At 37.9% G+C, this 22,149-nt stretch overlaps 1 long non-coding RNA gene across 3 annotated transcripts; it reads right to left on the minus strand.

Moving 5' to 3' along the window:
• Positions 1-204: 204 nt before the first annotated feature.
• On the minus strand, positions 205-14,281 carry LOC122228158. Of its 3 annotated transcripts, none has more exons than XR_006206452.1 (3): positions 13,208-14,281; positions 12,787-12,932; positions 205-280 (listed from the first exon to the last, which is right to left on the minus strand). It is a non-coding gene; the product is annotated as an uncharacterized LOC122228158 (long non-coding RNA). The 3 variants fall into 3 exon arrangements; XR_006206451.1 differs by lacking the exon at positions 205-280 and having other exon boundaries at positions 12,525-12,932; positions 13,208-13,563; positions 13,964-14,281; XR_006206453.1 differs by lacking the exon at positions 205-280 and having other exon boundaries at positions 12,525-12,932; positions 13,208-13,299; positions 13,435-14,281.
• Between the last annotated feature and the right edge of the window lie 7,868 nt (positions 14,282-22,149).

Below are 22,149 nucleotides of genomic sequence, written 5' to 3' on the forward strand. Positions count from 1 at the left end.
CCTATATCAAAGAGGTCTATGATACATGTAATAGCAGTGTTCACAAGTGTATTTTCGAAACAGCCTTTGGGTGGAGTTCTATTACTGCCAACGGATTTAGTTGTTGTGGTTTATTCTAACACTTACTGTCACTTTGAACAATTAAGGTTGTTTGATCCAACGTTAGAAGACTGCATTTCATGAGAACGAAGACAACATCTCCTCTAGCTGTCTGGGCCAGCAGTGTGCGTCACACCACAGACAGCCTGCCCAGCCACTTCTTTCCGGTTCCTGTTTTTGTCTGAAAAATGGCAAAGTTGGGAATTAAAAATGAGTTGTAAAAGCCCCCAGCGTGATTCTTTGTAGTCAAATGTAAATGTAAATAAAAGCATACTAGGTTTGGAAATCAAATATGAAAGTGCATACAGTATTAATCCCTTTTTAAAGGAAATTTAAATATATCCAATGAAATAGCTCAGCTACTCCCTCTTCCTTTTGTGTTTTCAGCCTTTGTCAGAACACTGGTTCTCCAGCCTTAGATTACACAGATGCTGTAGTTTCCCTTTGCCTGATGCCCGTTCCCTGGTAACTAACTGCACTCTTCTTTACGAACTCATTTTAATCTCATGCTTCACCAAATACAATCTGATCCTGCCCTCAAGAAAGCGCTTCATCAAAACTGGCCAATCCCTAACCCCATTTGCCACTGTCAGGTCATTATTTTATCCGCCTTTTTTTTTTTTTTAATAATTATTTATTTTTGAGAGAGAGAGACTGAGCATGAGCAGGGGAGGGGCAGAGAGAGAGGGAGACACAGAATCCGTAGGAGGCTCCAGGCTCCAAGGTGTCAGCACAGAACCCGATGAAGGGCTCGAACCCAGGAACTGTGAGATCATGACCTAAGCTGAAGTTCCACACTTAACTGACGGAGCCACCCAGGCTCCACCTTTTTTTTTGAAGTCTTCAACACCAACCACTTCTCCGGATTGTTAACCCTCAGATATCTTTCCATCCTCATCTTTCTTCTCTATCTGACTCTGAAATTGTATTTCTGCTTCGTGCCTGTCTCAGGTTCCTGTCTTTGTCCCTCTTTTCCTCCTTTTACATTCTCACTTGACAACCTTATTTTTTTTCTAGTTTTTTTTCCTGCAATTTCTTAACCCTGAAAAGAACTTGAAAAAAACAAAAAAAAAGCAATGAATGTCTATTGTAACAATATAAAGAATACAGTAGACTATCCAGTAAAGGATTGATTAGCTGTCTCTCCTCCCATAGATTTATTTTGTATGTATATATGTATGTGTTTATATTTACACATATATGTATATAGTAATATATTTATATATACATATTTATATATGTATATATTTTGTTACAAAAGTGGAATCATATTACATATTCTACAATTTGTATTTTTTCTTTATAACATACCATGGATATCTTTTCTAATTGATGCAAATGGAGCTATTGAATCTTTTAAAGGACTTCATAGTATTCTGTCATATGGAAGTACCATACTTCTAAACTCCTTATGGACATATTCACATGATTATCCCACCAGCTAATCAAAATCAACCATCAAAAACCCAACATTATAGTTTGCATTTTAAACCATTGCATATCTGTAGCCTGTATTCCATATCTTGGTTAATAATATCACCATCTGTTCATGTGTGAAATGTGAATGCTAGCACTAACATTTCTCCAAAGTTGTGGATGTGAATTTTACTCTCTATTAGAAACTTGCCCCTGGGTATGATGCCACAGATGCCTCAGGCTCTCCTACCCCAGACCAAATCTTCATTGGGTAGTACAACTCTCAACTTGAGTAATTCAGTCAAAATGCCTAGGAGTTGGCTTTTTCACTTCCCATGTCACTGAGCTTGTCCAGTTTTATCACCGAATATCTCTTGATTTTATTCTATCTAGTCTTTCTCTATTATCATTGTCTTAGTAGGATTTCCTTCTCTCTCATTTGACCCTTGCAACAGTGTCTTTACTATTACCATTCTCTGCTCACTCCCACTCTCCTCCCCTGTGACCCATCCATTTGCCAAGATTTCATTAACCTGCTTCTCATCTAAAGGGTAGATAGAGGGGGTGCCCAGATGGTTCAGTTGGTGTGTGTCCAACTCTTGATTTCTGCTCAGGTCATGTTCTCAGAGTCATGAGACAGAGCCGCACGTTGGGGCTCTCTCTCTCTCTCTCTCTCTCCTCTATACTTGCACATGCACTCTCTCTCTCTCTAAAATAATAAAAAAATAAAAAAAAATAAAGAGTAGATAGATCTGTCCATAACTATGCAGCTCAAAGATCTTCACTAACTCCCATCCACACACAGAATAAAGTTCACACTCTTTAGCTTGCAATGCAAAACCTTCCTATCCCCTACCTAGCTTTCTGATCTCATTCTTATTTCCCAGCTGTGTCTTGCAATTCATGCTTTTGCAATTCCAAACTACTTACACACACACACACACACACACACACACACACACACACACACAATAAGGTTTTTAAGACCTCCACATACTCACAAATGTTAATTCCTCTCTGTGAGATGGCTTCCTGCACCCCCTTACCTTAAAAACTCCTATTTATTCTTCAAAGTCGTACTCCACCATCTTTGCTCAATAGAGTCTTCCCTAATTCTCCCTAGGCAAAATAAATTCCTTCTTTCTTTACTATTTGTGAACTTTCCACTCATATTATTGCATCTATATGTATATACACACATATTTATTGCATATTATATTATTATCTGTTTCCTTCACTGTCACCCCTAGACTTATTTTCTACCCTAGTTCTTTGATAGTAAAGACCAGGTATTAACTCATATTTGCATATTTAACATCTGCCACACTTCTGGCATATAATAAGTGCTCAGTAAATTTTTATTGGGGTAAATTGAGTAATGACTTCATTCCTTTGTCTCCCTGAGCGTCTATATCCAACCATCTCTTTACAATGCCACCTCCTCAATTTTAGTGCCTCTCTTTCATTTCATTCCCTCCACCGTTAGCATAGACAAGAGCTGGTTCCCTTTCATCTATGCACTCAACTGCACTTGCTAAATACGTGTAGTTCAGGGAATATAAAGTGATGGAAAACATGGTGTCTGGCTGGAGAAGCCTGTGACCACTCTCTGTGGAACAGACAGACAAACCGACCAATCACTGAAATAACTTTGTGGCCCATAATTTTCTCCCAATCGAATGTCCCTTTTACAGTACCCTCAAGCTATTCCTCATAGCTCTGCTCATTACTTTGGAACTCAAAACCCTGTGGCTTTCTATTTATTGAGAATAAAGATTCACCATTTAGGCTGGCATTCAGGAGTCTGCCTTTTACATCCTGCTCCCCCTCTCTCCTTTCCTCCACTACTTCTTGATCTTACCCATTCTTCAAAGATGAATTCAAATATCTTTTCCATGAAACCTTCCAGGATCCTTCTAGAAATAATTAGCATGTCACTTCTTTTGTTACATTAATGTGCATCCTTCTTTGTGTTATAATTATTTATGTCTACATCTATCTCCATTAATAGAGTGGGGCAGCAATAAGACTGGGGCACTTTTTTTCTTTTTTGGCTTCACAAAATCAATACTTACAGAAATATACTAGGCTTTTAAATTTGAAGCTTATTTCTTATTCCATTTGAGGATTGTTCATTCTTCCCATATTCATAGTTCTCAGTGATATTTCTATGAGCTTTACAGAATCAAATACCATGATGGTAAAATTTATATTTTATAAAGAATATGGGTTTTGGGTTTTTTTTTTGTAAAATAACTTCACAGCAAATGTAACTAATTCTCTAGAAAGGATGTTATTACCTAGAGTCACAGTGAAATTACATAGCAACAAACCTTCATTAATGAAGAATAATTATTGTAGTGTGGTAATCTCAAATGCAAAATAGTATTATAATAAAGTATGTGTATCACACTTGTCCAAATGAATTAATATTGCTTACTCTTTTGATTAAAAGTTCAAAGATTTTTTAATCGTGTCTTTGCACATTTTGCATGTAATCTGCTGAATCCAGCAATAAGTGATAACAAACCTATCGTTTATGTAAATGTTCACAAGCTTGACGGTAATGAAGCTTGGATTAGCTTTTTCAGAGGAATGAGGAGTGCAAATATGTAATCTTCTCACATGCATGCAGGCTAGGATGATTCTTTTTTTTTTTTTTTTTTTTTTTTTTTTTCCAGTTGAGAGCTCTTTACTGATGCAAAAGTGATTTTATGTTGCTTTTAGATCCTTATTTGATACATTTGGCCTGGAGGACAAATGACTGGAGAGAGTTGCTGTGAAGCCAAGTAGAAACATGGAGAGCTATGGCAGAATTGTATGAAAGAGATGAGTTGTGCTTCTTACAATTAAAATTAAATATTATTTATCCAGATACACTAAACTTATTACTATTAGAAATCAATAGGGGTGCCTGGGTGGTTCAGTCAGTTGAGCATCCAACTTCAGCTCAGGTAGTGATCTCACAGCTACTGAGTTTGAACACCAGAGCCTGGAGCCTGCTTCGAATTCTGTGTCTCCCTTTCTCTCTGCCCATCCCCCACATGTGCGCGCTCTCTCGCTCTCTCTCTCTCTCTCTCTCTCTCTCAAAAATGAATAATAAAAAATTTTTTAATTTTTTTTAATGTTTATTTATTTTTGAGACAGAGACAGAGTGTGAACAGGGGAGGGGTAGAGAGAGGGACACAGAATATGAAACAGGCTCCAGGCTCTGAGCTGTCAGCACAGAGCCCAACGCGGGGCTCGAACCCATGAACAGTGAGATCATGACCTGAGCTGAAGTCGGATGCTCAACTGACTGAGCCACCCAGGCACCCCCCCCCCCCCCGAAAAAACATTTTTTTAAAGAAATCAATTTTTCTTCTTATCTTTCTCCAGTACAGAATCAAGTCTAGGGTCAGGAATTGTATTTTTTTTTTTAATTTTTTTTAATGTTTCTTCATTTTTGAGAGAGACAGAATGTGAGCTGGGGAGGGGCAGAGAGAGAGGAGGAGATACAGAATCCAAAGCGGGCTCCAGGCTCCGAGCTGACAGCAGAGAGCCTGATGCAGGGCTCAAACTCAGAAACTATGAGATTGTGACCTGAGCCTAAGTCTGTTCCTCAGTCTACTGAGCCACCCAGGCGCCCCAGGAATTGTATTTAATTGTTATATTTCTTTGCTTCTTTTTATCTGGAACTTTCTGCAGCTTTTCTTTGTCTTTTATGACCTAGACTTTTTTTTAATGTTTATTTATTTTTGAGAGAAAGAGAGACATAGCACAAGTGGGGAGGGGCAGAGAGTGGGGGAGATACAGAATCTGAAGCAGGTTCCAGACTCTGATCTGTCAACACGGAGTCTGACATGGGGCTCGAACCCACCAACTGCGAGATCATGACCTGGACCGAAGTTGGAGGCTTAACCGACTGAGCCACCCAGATGCCCCTAGGACATTGACATTTTTGAAGAATACATCTTCTCTCTCCCCTTTATACAGAATGCTCCTTATTTACATGTTTTATTTCAAAGAATTATATTTTATGTTTTAAAGGCCTTATCCTTTAATTAAATATAAAAATGTTCAAGTATCTTTCTTTCAGTTCTTTTAGGAGTTCATTTTTAAAAAAATCGTTGATACATCAACTAATGAATAAACAAAATATGGTATATTCAATCAAAAGAATATTATTCAGCCATAAAAGGGAATGAAGTACTAATATATGCCATAACATGGATGAACCCTGAAAACATTTCACTAAGTGAGAGAAGCCAGACACAAAAGGTCACATATTGTATGATTAAATTTATATGAAATGCACAGGCAAATCCATAGGCCCAGAAAGCAGATTACTGATTGCCAGAGACTGGAAAGAGGAGAGAGACTGGATACAGAGCTCCTTTTTGGGGTGATAAAAACATTTATGAATTATACACATTAAAATGATAAATTTTATGTTATGTGTTTTTTTCCATAATGTGTAAAATTTTTTGATCCATTTATGTATAGTTGGTTTAAAAAATTAGGTAGGAATCAGCTTCAGTTTTGTTTTGTTTTATTTTCCCAATGGGCTAGTCCATCACCATAATGTCCAAATGATAAATTGGTTTTGAGCCAATGATTTCAAATGCCTCTTTTCATTGTATTCTGTATTCTTATATTGATTTGAGTCCCTTTTTGGACTTTCTGTTCTGACCCAGAGTTCCATCTGCCTCTTCCTATGCCGACAGCATACTATTTTATGTAATGTAGCTTTACGTTATGCTTTGATATTTTACAGGACCAATTCCCTGCTCAATTCTTCACTCCCAGAATTCTTCCTTTGCAGAATTTTCCTGGAAGTTTTGGTACTTTTGCTATACGAGATAAATATTATAATCTTCACTCAGGTTCCTTGTTAAAGCTTTAGAATTCTTCTGATAGACTTTTTTTTTAAAGCAATTTTAGGTTCATAGTGAAAATGAGTGGAAAGTACAGAGTTCCATGTACTCCATGACCCCCACTCCCAATACACACATACACATAGTCACAACCTTCCCATCACACAGGACCAGAATGGTACATTTGTTGCAATGAATGAACCGTCATTGGCACATCATTATCACCTAAGTCCATAGTTCATATTAGGGTTAACTCTTGATGTTATACATTGTAGTGTACCTTGTTCATTCTTGGTATTGTATATTTGCCTTTTGACAAATGTATAATAACATATATCCATCATTGCAGTATCATACAGAACATATTCACTGCCCAAAAAGAATCCTCTATGCTCTGCCTATTCATCCCTCCCTGTCCCTCAACCCCTGATAACTACTGATCTTTTTACTGTCTGTATAGTTTTGCTTTTTCCAGAGTAGTTGGAATCATACAGTATGCAGCCTTTTCAGATTGGCTTCTTTTACTTAGTAATATGTATTTAAGTTTCCTCCATATTTTTATGGCTTGACAGCTCATTTCCTTTTGGCACTGAGTAATATTCTGTTATCTAAGCTATATTCTGTTTCTAAGCTATTTATCCATTCACCTACTAAAAGTTATCTTGGTTGCTTCCAAGTTTTAACAATTATGAATAAAGCCACCATAAATATCTATGCCTAGGTTTTTGTATGGATGTAAGTTTTTATTTTCAAGTAATCTCCACACCCCATGTGGAACTCACAACCTGAGATCAAGAGTCACATGCTCTACCAACTGAGCACCCCTGTGTGGCACCCCTGTGTGGACATAAGTTTTCAGTTCCTTTGGGTAAATACCAGAAACACAATTGCTGGGCCATATGATGAGAATATGTTTCATTTTCTAAGAAACTGCAAAACACTCTTCCACAGTGGCTGTACCATTTTGCATGCTCACCAGCAATGAATGAGAGTTCCTGTTGTGTCACATCTTTGTCAGCATTTGGTGTTGGTATTCTGGATTTGGGCCATTCTAATAGGCACATAGTGGGCTATTGGAATTTTGACTGCCAAATTTATCCTCTAGTTTGGGATTAGCTCTCCATTATTCAAGTCTTCTTTTATGTCTCTAAGTGGATATTTATAATTTTTTCAAGTAAGTTCTATATATTTTTGTAACATTTATTTCTATTTATTTACATATGTATTATATTATCTATGACACAATTTCCTTTACATTTTCCAAACTATTTTCTGTGTCTGACAGTTACTGATTTTTATATTTCTTTTATACTGATTACCTTACTGAAGTCCAGTTCTAGATGACATAATATAGTTATAATAATTTTACCTCCTATCCATGTTTATACTTCTTATTTAGGTGCTTTCTTGAGAAATTCTCATCCACATACTTGTCTTTCATCCATCTGGCATAAATAAATTCAGCTCCCTCCTCTTTAGCTGTGGCTCTCAATCTATTTCTGAATTTCAGACTCCTCTCTAGACTTGAGACATCTTTTTATTCGTTCAACAAATATTTATCAAGCACTTACTGTGAACTAGACCCTTTCCAGATGTATCTCCTGGAATAGTAAAACAACTAACTCCTAACAAAGAAAGTTTTATTTATAAGAGAATAACACTGCCGTGTTGTTATTATAATGTTTAAGTTTTGCAAGATAGTGCATTTCATTACAAAGAATCTCCAGTTTCTCAAGCAGTTCATATTTGTAAAATTATGCCAAAACTACATTTACCCAGCATCCTGCAATGTATTTTGGTGTCTCTGCAGCTCGTTTGATCCTGGAAATCCCATTTTTACATGTTTCAATCTTAAATTTGGGATAAAGAACTCCAACATGTAATGTTTTATCAAAAGAATATATGGTGCCAACCGTCATGAGGATTTAAGACAGTGATCACAAATAAATGTGATAAATCATTTACTTGAATGGTTAACCCAGCAGATTTTAAGTCAAAGTTTACAATTTATTTTTTATATTTTCCCACTGGCTTGCTTTGATGATTCATCTAAAGCCACATGATTAGCTCAGCTTCAAACCTCTATCAGCATATTATAGAACTGGTATCACTCTTGAGAAAAAAGATCTGCAGGAGTTTAGGAAGTGGGAGGTCATCTGAGAAGGTTCAGAAAATAGACAAGTTGTTTATATGCAACTGTGGTTATTCTGTAAGGAGAGAAAGTCAGAAGACTGGGGTTTAGGTACTAGATCTTGCATTATGTAGGGAAAATTACAGCTCTTTTCTCCAGCTATAAGATGAGAATAAGTGTACTTACTCCTCTACTTCAGACCAATGTTAGGAGAATAAATTAGATAACATATGACAACCTTATAATATTCTTGTTATTGTGGAATGTTAGGAAAGATCACCTAGTCAAACCTTTTCAGTGCAAGGAATCCCATATACAGTGCTCCTAACAAGTAGATAGGTATTAGGCTTGATGAGGGAGTGTGGGGCAGGCTGAGGACAAAATACAAGCTGGCACACCCCTCGCCCCTCCCCCACAGGTGGAATATGTGTGATATTCCTAGGACACTCCTGGCTACCCAAGAACAAAGGAAGGGGGTTTAAGTGCTCGCCATGGTAAAGTGAGAAACTAAGGCAAATGAAAAACTAAATTCCCTTACCACCTGCAGCCCATTGACAAGTCCTTGAAATCAACCGAGTGACCTTCCTCTAAGATCTCAGCTGCCTTGATGATGACACTTTGCTAGGGGCAAAGGAGAGTCCTAGCTTAACATTATCCCAACCTCCAGGATCCTGTAAGTTTGCTTCCTTTACCTCAACTGCCCCAAGATGTATTCTGGCAATCGTACTCCAAGCTTATGGCCCCCTGATATACATCTGAAGGTTCTCATGACTGAGGTTTTACTAAATGATAATAAATGGTGTTTTCCTAGCAACAGCTAGCCCCTCAAGGTCCTGGAAACTTTGCTTCTAAAATTCCTTAGAGACTTACTCTATCCCTGACCCCCTCCCAACCTGAGTGTATGTAACGAGTTACCCATCATGACCCCATGCAGCTCTTCCTGCCCATAGGTCCTGTCCCTGTGCTTTAAATAAAATTATCTTTTTGCACCAAAGATGTCTTAAAAAATTCTTTCTTGGCCATGAGCTCCAGACCACCCCACCATCACCCCAAAACCTCATCAGGATCTGCTATGTAATAGAGAAATCAAAGGTTATAGAGAAAAGTACTCTATTAAAAAGGGTAAATACTAATATAAGGTATTAACTAATACCTTACTAACTAACTAAATACTAATATAAGGTATTAACACATACTCTAATGATGAAGACTAAAATGGGGGAAATCATCTTAACCAGCAGGTTTTTTTTAAGTTTATTTATTTATTTTGAGAGAGAGACACACACACAGAGAACAGGGGAGGGGCAGAGAGAGAGGGAGAGAAAGAATCCCAAGCAGGCTCCTCGCTGACAGCAATGCTGGGGGCAGGGAGTTGGGGGGTGGGGGGTGGGAGTGGTACCTAGATCTCACAAACAGGAGTTCATGACTTGAGCTGAAGTCGAGTCAGATGGTCAACAGACTTAGCCACCCAGGCACCCCCAGTTATTTCTGTATAACAAAATATTCTAAGGACACATGGAATTTTCTAATGTCAGATCCTTTGGAGGCAATGCCAAATGATATGGGATATATAAACTCACAATATATTTAAATCTACTCCTAGCTACTGAACACTTAGAAGGTTTTTCTTTCCAAATAAAGAAAATAACTTTAATTTTTGATATTTAAAATTTGGGATAACTATGTATTACATTTAGCAAATGTCAGATTTTCTATTCCAATGTGACTCAGCAGTGATAAAAAGTAAAAAGATTCTAAAAGCAAAATAGTTGCTGTCAGTGGAAATAAAGTGCTTCAGGTTTGTTTGCATTACAGTCCCAGAACAAAACAAAACAAAACAAAAAAAGAATCAAAGTACTGTCATGTTGAGAAAATGCTTAAATTACCTAAAACATCAATAATGGCCAGGCTAGCCTGTTATGTATTGACCATCTTTACCAGTGAAATAAGAACATGGAACATGTACTATTTTCATCATAAATACTATTTAATAAAAAATTGGAGACAGGACATGCACAGAAGAAATCCTTTCTTTTTCTGGTTTCAACATCACTGACATCATCCTTCCTAAAACAAACAAATAAATAAATAAATAAATAAATAAATAAATAAATAAATAAATTACACAATCCATTGGCCTGAAATGAGGTTCTCATTAGTTTTTCTCCCACAAGTGAATAGGCCAACAAAAAGCTGCATTCCAACTAGGTTGTCTCCTTGAAAACATTTATTTTGTGTTCTTTAAAATGCTTTTGTGCAAGGAAGACTCATGACAATGGTGTTGATTGACAAAAGGAGGGCCTTGATTGTGTTTATAAACAAACACAAGACCTGTGACTTCAAGTTGCAATGCAAACATTAAACAAAAATATGCTGCCTTCTCAGACTGAAAAATGCAGGACCTTTAGTCAATAAGAAAATATATTGATTAAGTACCTGTCAGATACGTAACACTAGACATAAACTTTTTTTAAAATGGAAGAGAGGAAAATCTATAGCCAATTTAATGAACTTATTTCTGTTTCTTGGCTCACCTAAAATTCTGCTATAGTATTTTTCTTCTTCACTAAAAGTGTTCAAATACCACAATCTATTAGCAAATATAGCCTAAAATACTGTGTTTTCATAAAATTTTGCACATTTTCTTTATGGCGTTTACTAAAAAATATTCTTAGTTCTCAGGAAAAAAGGAGTGGATCTTTATTACTTCTTAAAATGGTTTCAGAGAAATAAACTGTTGGAAGTTCCTTTACTATCTTTTTTTTTTCTTCAAATGAAGTACATCCTGTCTGAAAGAGAATTACTAACAAACTAAAAGCAAGAGTTTCAGGGTAACTGAATTTAAAAATATTTTGCATTGAAAGAAAGTTCTGATATGTTCTGAGCATATCAGATGATAGGCTTTAGTATAAAAAAAAGCTCTTCAAGGTACTATGTTAAGCCATGATAGCTTTTAAAACACTTGTTAAACAAAGTTGTGACTCATGCTTGTGGTCAATGTATGAGGAATTAGAAATTGTTTGAGTTTCAATAAATCAGATCTCAGAATTGGTGAGGACAGGTATTGCTACGTGGTAATGCAATTTGTAGAATTTTGCAGCTGTGTGACTAAAGGAATATACTTTATGATAACTTAAAAGAAACTGTGACTCTATATATTATACTTTGGCATCAGGAGTAGGGAACTTAAATTCTTAAGGAATAAGGCTTGGTACCCTTGGTGCTCTTTCCTTAAAACACCCTGGAGAACGGAGCAGGGAAGCCACTCTCTTCCAGGTCTCAGCTTCTGACTTCTTAGGGTCAGAACTTCCATCAGTGGAGCAAGTAGCAACAACAGTAGCAGCAAACAGCAACAGGAGCAACATGCATTTTCTTCCATATCAACTTAATATCAACTGACTCTTAGCAACATAAGTATTTTTATAGTCACCACTGCAGAGGAAAAAAGTGCAAGGGCAACTGTAGGCACAGGAAAGTTCCTTAGAAGAAAGAGGGACAGAGTAGAAAGATGCCGCCATTTGTTGCCCACACCAGAAACCTGGGTGACAGTCATGCTTTATGCCTTCCTTGACTCCCCACCCACATCCAGATATTCCAGACTGAAAATTATTCCTATCCAGTGTTTCTCGAAAGTGTCCACTTCTTTCTTTCCCTGGTACCCTGACATAAATTAAGCTACCTTTTTATCTCATCTGGCATTTTGTAACAGACCCCTGGCTACCACCACTCATCCAGCCATCCTCCATGTGAGAACCAAAGTGAGATTTTTTTCCCCAAAGTTTATTTATTTATTTTGAGAGAGAGAGGGAGTATGCACTGTGTGCGCGAGTGGGGTCGGGCAGAGAGAGACCCCCAAGCAGGCTCCTCTCAGTCAGCACAGAGCCTATTGCCAGGCTCAAACCCAGGAATGTGAGATCATGACCTGAGGTGAAACCAAGAGTCAGACTCTCAACTGACTGACTGAGCCGCCCAGGAGCACTCCCCCCCACCCCCGACATTTTACATAAAGTTTGTTTGTTTGGAGAAGGAGCACACAAAGTGAGCTTTCTAAACTTCAAGTCTCCCTTGTGTAAAACTTCAGTAATTTCCCATTGCTGTCAGGATAGAGTCCACACTTCCTCATGTAGCTTTGGAGCCCCTTCCTGATCTGAGACTCTTCTAGCAAATACTTCTGAAGTTCCACCTCTTTATTCTCCGAATTACTGAAATTTCAGTTCTCTGAACAAGTGACGTTCTCAGCTCTGGATCTTTGCATGTTCCCAGCATGTTCCTACCCCTGCCTACCTCTCCTGTGTCAGGTCATACACTGTCCGCTCGGTGCCCCATGGCTCCACCTTGGGCTGGGAATGCACACTGGTCTTCTCTCTTAGGGATGCTCGTGTTTTCTCTGGTTCGAACGCTCCTCCCCAATTATGAAGTACAGTGTATACCTATGAGACAGCAGCATGGTACACTCAATAGCTATATGCAAAACTAGCATGAGGGAGAGTAGGTACATATTTTAAGCACATCTTGAAAACAGTTTCAGAAGTATGAAGTTCTCAGAAACCACAGTGGAAAACTAATATATAGACCACTGAAAATGAAACAAGAGAATGATTCTTTTTGAATGACATTTGGAAAACTGAGAGGCTGAGACAGAATCTAGACAGGTCCTCCAGGTCGCATAAGGGGTTGCTAAAACTTCCAAAGATGAACTACTTACGCTGCATTATAATAAGTAGCTCATGGTCCATGAGCAGTGGATGTTTCCAGGCCAGCGGGGAAAGCAAAGATATCCTCAACCATGTAAGAGATCTGTTGAGTAATGGATTGAGACTGAGTTTCTATTTTTTGTCATGTTCCTCTGAATTATCTCCAGACCTGTATTTCCAATCTGATTGTGTATGTCACTACTTGGGCATCCCACAGGCACCTCTCAGAAGACCTTACCTGTCCAGAACAGAATTTGTCACTTTTCTCTCAACCTGCTGCTTTTCCAGTGTTTTCTCTTCTAGTTAGCGGCACCTCCATCCACTCAGATATCCAAGCAAGAGATCCAAGATATCCACTAACATGTTCCTGCAGTAAAAAACAAAAACAAGCAAACAAACAAAAAAACCAAACAACTCTTACCACCCACATGCAACATGTCACCCTCTCCTCTTGATACTACTTTCTTCATTTTTTTATTTGAGTACAGTTGACACATGATGTTATGTTAGTTTCAGGCATATAACATAGGCATTCCGACAAATCTGTATGTTATGGTATGCTCACAAGTGTAGCTACAATCTGCCACCTTACGACACTATTAAAATACCTTTGACTACACTCCCTATGCTGTACCTTTAATTTCGTAATAGTGTTCAAACCCATTGACTTCTCTTCATCCTCAGTGCCTCTACTTCAACGAAGGCTACACTCATTTCTGAATAATGAAGGTCCCTGATTTGTTTCCGTCCCTCCGATCTTGCCTTACCCTCATTCATTCCTCGTATTGCAGCCAGAGTTCTGTTTCCAAAGTTAACGTTTAATTATGTTGCTTCTTCTGTTTAAGACCTTAGAGCGATTCTCCATTGCTCTCAGGATAAAGCACTTGGTGAATATCTGTCGAATGACTTATCTTCTCAAATATTCAGAATAACATTAAGTTAGGCAGTATTATTCTATTTTGCAAGTAAGGGCACCAAGACTCAAGTGAAGAACTTAACCCAGAGTCAAACTGTCAGGTTTGTCTGACTCCTGAGGTGGTACTGTTTCTGTATCACACTGCCTATCCTTTCTCTCAGGAGACGGCTTCTTCACATAGATAGTGAAAAAAGACTGCTGGTTACACAATGCATTTCTGCCAGTCATACACGAGTAAACAATTTCTGGTTCCCATAGCATTGTAGTAATTGCTTTATAGAAATATCTTGTACTGCAGTAAAAAATGTGATTAACCAGGAAGTGCAATTAAGCAGATTTTATTTTAAGAGCACGCAGAGAAAAGAGATTGTAAGCTTTTAGGCAAAATCTCAATATTACCAAAAACAAGCTGATAGGAATTTTTTTTTTAAGCAGGCTTCACACCCAGCATGAACTTACAACCCTGAGCCAATCAGGACCTGAGCTGAGATCAAGAGTCGGACACTTAACCACCTGAGCCACCTGGGCGCCACAAGCTGATAAGAATTTTTAAGAACAGTTTCCAGGGTAGTAACTTGGAATTTCTACACGTAGAACTCTGCTGTCCATACCTTTCTATAGCAGGTATAATGACCATCAGATAGAGCTTTGCCTGGCATAGGAGCTGGCACAGAGTAGATGTCCAGTAAGTATTTGTCACATGAATGAATTAATAAAGGGGAAAAGTAAAAGTGTTGCTGGCTATGATGGCCAGTTTTACTTTTAAAAGTAAAAGTAAAAAGTGAAAGTAATCTTCAGCATTCTAAGATGCACGGTCATTTATCACGGTCATCATATTCTTCCTACTAAGGGAAGATAGTAAAGTAATATATGTTAGCTAAGTTTCCCACTACATAGATCAAAACAAAAAAGTTTTCTTATTCTCAATAAACTAGAAGATTCATTCAATCAGAACCATTTATTTCCTAAATGTGGTGGTAAAAAACACATCTGATTCAAGTTTTTGGAGTTTCTACCAAAATTTAGCATATATGTAAGTATACGTGTGTGTTTGTTTTCAACTATGAATTTAGCTATATTGAGAAAGAAGATTGACATAATCGGATGAAATAAAAGTTTTTATTTATTTGCAGATTTTAGATATCATAGTTTTCCCAGTCTAGCTAATATTTCAGACTCCCTCGTGGTCATTTTTTCCCTAGTCCTCTTCACAGTTATATACTGTGGAGTTACTTAATAGATGATAATTTTAACCAAGGATCATATTTGTCATATTAAAACAAATGTAAAGTATCCTGGGGCGCCTAGCTGGGTCAGTCAGTAGAGCATGGGACACTTGATCTTGGGGTTGTGAGTTTGAGTCCCACATTGGATGTAGAGACTACTTAAAAAGTTTTAAAAAGGGGCGCCTGGGTGGCGCAGTCGGTTAAGCGTCCGACTTCAGCCAGGTCACGATCTCGCGGTCCGTGAGTTCGAGCCCCGCGTCAGGCTCTGGGCTGATGGCTCGGAGCCTGGAGCCTGTTTCCGATTCTGTGTCTCCCTCTCTCTCTGCCCCTCCCCCCTTCATGCTCTGTCTCTCTCTGTCCCAAAAATAAATAAAAAACGTTGAAAAAAAAAATTTAAAAAAAATAAAAAAAATAAAAAGTTTTAAAAAAATTGTTTTTAAGTAGAATATCCTGAGTTCCTGGGTAAAATGTATAATAGATAATTCTTCACTAGTCAGGAAAAAGATAAAATTCAAATTGTATATATCACATACTATATTTCTAAGTCTCTCTTTTTACAGTAAAAAATTACACTTATAATATTGCGATAACATTGCATTAAACCTTTTAATACACAAATCTACAGTATGAAGATTTTAGAAACATACAACTTAGGGAAATGAAATCTTACTTTTCCTGTTAAAAACTAAAAAAAAAAATTATTGTTTATTTTTAAAGGAGAGAGAGACAGAGTGTGACTGGGGGAGGGACAGAGAGAGAGAGGGAGACACAGAATCTGAAGCAGGCTCCAGACTCTGAGCTATTTGCACAGAACCTGACGTGGGGCTCAAACCCATGAACCATGAGATCACAACTTGAGCTGAAGTCAGATGCTTAACCAGCTGAGCCACCCAGGCCCCCTTATTTCTCTTTTCTTAATAAAATAAGTCAGGGGCATCTGGGTGGCTCAGTCAGTTAAGCCTCCAGGCTCCTGATTTCATCTCAGGTCGTTATCTCAGGGTTTGTGAATTCAGGCCCCACACTGGACTCTGCACTGCTTGGGATTCTCTCTCTCACTCTCACTGCCCCTCTGCTCATGCTCTCTGTCTCTGTCTCTCTGTCTCTGTCTCTCTCTCTGACAATAAATAAATAAAACTTTTAAAAAATTTTAAATAAAAATAAATAAATCAGATCTTTATTTGTGTTATTGACTATGATGGCTGATCTCCTTTCAGGTCATGCTGTAAATAGGACCAGAAAAGAGGAGAGAAACTGAACTTGAGTTCCCATTGCAGTGAAATCATGATTTGGCTATGATACATTGACAGCTTGTACCCTTACTAGTTATATACTCCCTAGTTATGAATGTAGGTCTAATATCTCACTGCTTCTAAGAATATCCGTTTAGGAAATTTATTGTATCACCAACACCAAGAATTTCTGATGGAAGTTAATCCTGTCCTGAGGCTGAGGTGAAATTATTTTAGGACTCAGCTCAGATACTGTAATGAAAATTTGCTTTCAACCATGGCATGATATTGGCAAATTTGGAAAATCTAGGAATGCACGTGATAATTAGCTCAATATTAGAGTGTAAAGGCTATAGATTTTTCACACCCTTTTTTTTTTTTTTTTTTTTGATGGGACACGAGCTCCTGGGAAATATTTTTGCAACTGTTCTGGACATCAGCCTTGGCTGGAGAAGCAGTGTCATACTTCCTTCTGTCTGGGGACCCCTCTCTTCTCTGATTCTTTAGTCACATGTAGGGCAGCCACAATTAGCTTGGCGTAGGAGCACCAGTTTACAACAGCTTTTATAAGCGGAGGAAGTGCTGCACGCACAGTATACCTATGCAAATTTGCTCTCTGTAGGTGTTGGCCCTCTGTGCTGGAGAATCCATCCAGCTCAGCGTTCCTCTCTGGGTCTCTGAGGGTTGGGTTTCCTTCCGGCAGTAAAGTGGGTGGGAATCTCTCTGAAACCACTCTATTTTCTTGCTTGTGTTTTTTTGGTTTTTTTGTTGTTGTTTTTTTTTTTCACTCTGAGGGAGATGTATAATAGTTCCTACACATTCTTTTGGTTGACGTGTTCAGCTTCACCTTCCCATGCATCTGACTTCAGCATGTTTTTTGTCTTCAAGTGAATTATGCACAAAACGTACAGCAGCTGCCTACACCAGATAACTGCACAGAGCAGGTTTGTAGAGCAGTGTGGTCGGTCAGTCCTTCCCTTCCTAAGCTGCACTCTGCTCCTTGAGGGTCCCTTGAGTTCTCAACTGCCGGAGTTCAAGGAAATGTGACCATATTTTTGATTTCTGTAGAAAAATAAAGCAGTTTAAAATTCAGAGTACCCATGTAATCATTTATGGAAAAAAAAAATCTCTAAACCTTTGTTTTAGAGAGCAAAAGAGAAAAGAGGTAGGAAATCCCCTCAACAGTTTTATTTAGAGAAAAAAAATCACACCTATGGTACCTCCATGGTGACAAATAAAAATAATAATGCAGGAGCAGAATTTGGTAGACATATTTTTAACTAGATTATTAAACTTCACAGCATCAAGTACCAGAGCACTGAACATAATTTATTTGATTTATACTCGCTGCTGCATACCTAAATGATTTTCACACGCCATGCTGCTGCCTCTTCTTAGGCAGCTTAGTGGTTACTGTGGATCATGAACCCCACCCTTTTGATCAGATAAAGCTAAAATATGATGATGTAGGGAGAAAAAAAACCGCGTATATTCATGAGCCAGTGTTTAGAAGGATTTATAAGACATAAAATATCTAAAATGGAAATTTATCAGACTCTTTAATTAGTTTGTAACATTTTAAACAATATTGCTTATCAAGTTGCCTTTCAACAGGCTAAAATCTTCTGAAACATCTATGTTAATAGAGGGCTTAAATGATTTTTATCATGCTTAGATTTGATTTTTTAAAACAACATGAGCTTCAGGTAAATCATTTGGCACATACCAGTAAGACTTCATTTGTGTAGTAAACTATCTACATAAACATATTTGGTGGTTCTGCAAATCTCCTATTCCTTTTGCTAACCCAATGGATACCATGCTCCTTCTGTGTGGAAATTTTGAAGCTATCACTGGCATCAGGTCTTTTAGTTCTGTCTTTAAAAGTGTCTTTAAAAGACTTCCATCCACCACTGCTACATGACAAGCCTTTACAGCCATTTCCGTATGCTCTTCTAGGAAAACTTCTAACTGATGTGATTTCCTCCCATCTACTCTCTACCTTGCTACTAGAGTTATCTTTGTAAATGCAGAACTGATCATTTCATTCTTCTACTTGGAAACCGTTAGTGGTTCATAGTTCACTAGAATGGGTTACTGGTGTGACAAGATCACTATAGCCTTTGGGACATTGCCTCTAACCTAAAGCAGTTCCTTCTGATGACCCCAGTATACTATTCAAATATTACTGGTTATTGGGGGGGGGGGCTTTACTTAAAAGGTTTGGAAGCACCTCTTTAAAGCAAGGTTCTTAACTGAGACCTGAGAACCCTGGGAGAACAATATGTGGACTTCAAGATATTTATGATCCTCTGTAGTTTCTGGGAGTGGGTCCTCAGAAATAACCTATTCTTAAAGGGGACTATACTTCTAAAAAATTTAAAAACCGCAGCTCCATAACATACATTGGCCTTAACAATCCCTTCTATACTGTCTCACAACATTAACAACAACCATTCTTTCCCACGCATCTTACACTCCAGCCACTGCAGACTATTTGGCATTTTTCCAGCCTGCCAAGTTTTCCAGCCCTCATCTTTCTGCAGCTTTATCTTCATTGCTTCCTTCTTCTTACCTTTAGCTTCAGCAATGATGAATTGTTTGTAGCTCTCTGAAATGTACTTTCAAGTTTCGATGCTCAGTCACACACTATCTTCAGCTTGGAATGTCCTCACAATCTGCCTGATGAACTCCTGGAAGTGATCTTCACCATCTGGTGAACTCTTCTGAATGAACCTCCTCCCCTCCCTCCTACTAGAAGAATTCTTTGCTCTTGTTGTTATGTTGCCTTCTTATTTTATATTAATATTTATATTATTGTGCTAATTTTAATTTATTCTAATGATTTCCATATATTTTTCTCCCCATAAGACTGTGCTACTTGAAAGTAAGTCCCTAATTTATTCATCTTTATATGTTGGATGACTGTTCTTTTAACCTCATCTCAGTCTGTGAAACGCTGACTTAATCCTTGAAGATTAAAATAGTTACAATGTCATTTCTGGAAAAACCTCTTCAGTCCCCCAAGTCAGGGGGAACTCTCTTCTCTGTGATACCTAGTAGTTCATAAACAAGTCTATTAAATCAGTTATGCCTTTTTCTTATCTTTCTCAAGTATAAGAACTGAGAGCCTTCAGTTTTACAGGCTCAGCTCTGCTCAGTTCCTTGGCCTAATCTTTATCAATGGAGCAAACAGCAGTGGTTTCAGCCCCACCTGTGAATGTACTGCCCATCGCCTCCAGCACCACCACCACCACCACCACAACTCTTATTGTGTAAAACCCTAATATCTTTACTGCCTGCCCTTTCTCTGTGGAAACTGGACCTGTATATCCACTTACCTTGGAAGCCTCTTGCAAATGGGAGGATTTCATAAGAACCCTGACACTGTATCTTTCTTCCTACCCCAACTTCAAGATCAGTGCTCAACGAGGTAGGGCCTAATATTTCAGTTTGAAATGCTTGTCACTCTGTTAAGAAAGGCTGCACTTAGAGCCAGTTTAATTTTCGTGACCAGGGTCAGCCAGATCTGTTTTCTGCTTTATCCTATTCCGTAAAAGCCTGGAGCAAATTGTCCAGGGGCAATGTTTAATAATCCTTAATGCTTAACACAATGGCTTCCCTAGAGTGGATACTCAGCACGAATGAATGGACAAATGGACATCCATTTAAAAAAAGAAAAAGAAAGAAACACCTATATACAATAAGAAGTAACACAGACTGTGGTGAATATCTACAAAGGACAACTCTTCCTTAGCACTATCCATTTCTTAACAGGTAAGATGGTGGGCTGAGGGTTGTCAGATACACTTTTTCAAGAGAAGCTGGACATCCAGATTTTTATGTGACTTTTTTGATATTGTAAGAAGGAGCATGGTTCCTGCCCAGTGTGTTGTACTTTTATAGGATAAAACAGATTATCATGTAGTCAAGTCAGACATCTGCAAGGGTGAAAAACATAGACTAGCTTTCTGTGATTTTTCAGTGCTAGTTGAGTGTCAGTATTTCTGGAAAGGAGGATTAATAGTGAAATGTCCTTTACAGGACTTATCATGATAGAAACAAGTTAGGTTATTTGGATTCTTGGCGACTGTTCTCCTCAGTCTATCATATCCTATTGCCAGAATAAGAAAATCCAGGAAGACAGAGTCTAGAGGCATCAGTAGCCTGGGACAGATAACTTGCTTCATGTTGACTGAAGAATAGTTGTGTCCTAATAAGGAGATCATTAAGATGGTTCCTTTGTAATCTTTTGCCAATGACATGTGACAAGGGAGACCCGGAAAAATATGGGCTCAATAAATATTCATTCGATGCATGAATGAATGAATGAATGAATTTGTTGTTCTACATTTACAGAAATTTTTATAAGAGGTTGCGTCTTTTCATTGCAAATTTTCTTTAATTCAGTATCATGAAGATATTCAATAAATAGATGATGACTAGAGATTTTGTTTCAAATTTATTTCAGAAGCTTCTTTTAATACACCACTTTGTATCCACTGGGGTCAAAAATGAACTATTTACAGCTTTGTGCATCAAAGGACACTATCAAGAGAATGAAAAGGCATCCCACAAAATGGGGAAAAGTTTTTGTAAATTGTATATCTGACAAGGGATTAATATCCAGAATATATAAAGAACTCCTATAACTGACTAACAAAAAACCCAAACAAGCCAGTTTTAAAATGGTGAAAGACTTGAATAGACATTTCCCCAAAGAAAATGTACAAATGGCCAATAAGCACATGAAAAGATGCTCAACATCACTAATCATTAGGGAAATGCAAATAGAAACCATAATGAGATACCATTTTACACCCATTAGAGTGGCTATTATTAGGGGTGCCTGGGTGGCTCAGTCATTTAAGAGGTTGACTTCAGCTCAGGTCATGATCTCGCTGGGTTTGTGAGTTCGAGCCCTGTGTCCGGCTCTGTCCCTGGAGACTCCTTCAGATCCTGTGTCTCCTCCTCTCTCTGCCACTCCCATGTTCATGCTCTGTCTCTCTCTGTCTCTCAATAATAAATAAACATTAAAAAAATTTTTAAAAAGAATGGCTATTATTAAAAACATACAGGGGTGCCTGGGTGACTCAGTTGGGTAAGCATCCAACTCTTAATTATGGCTCAGGTTATCATCTCTCAGTTCTTGCGATCAAGCCCGCAAGAACTCATAGCATGTTGGGCTCTGGGCTCATAGCATGGAGCCTGCTTGGGATTCTCTCTCTCTCTCTTTCTCTCTCTCTCTCAAAATAAATAAATAAACATTTAAAAACAGATAAACAGAAAATAAAAAGTGTTGGCAAAGATGTAAAGAAATTGGAACTCTGCATTGCTGGAGGGAATATAAAATGGTTCAACTACTGTAGAGAACAGTATGGTGGTTACTCAAAAAAATCAAACAGAATTATCATATAACCCAGCAATTCTAGATACACATTCTAGATACATACATGGTTGAAATCAGGGACTAGAACAAATATTTGTACATTCATGTTCATAGAAGCATTATTTATAATAGGCAAAAAATGGAAACAACTTAATTGTCCTTTGATGGATGAATGGATATACACAATGTGTTG

This window comes from Panthera leo, chromosome C1 (assembly GCF_018350215.1).
Source record: "Panthera leo isolate Ple1 chromosome C1, P.leo_Ple1_pat1.1, whole genome shotgun sequence".
NCBI lineage: Eukaryota > Metazoa > Chordata > Mammalia > Carnivora > Felidae > Panthera > Panthera leo.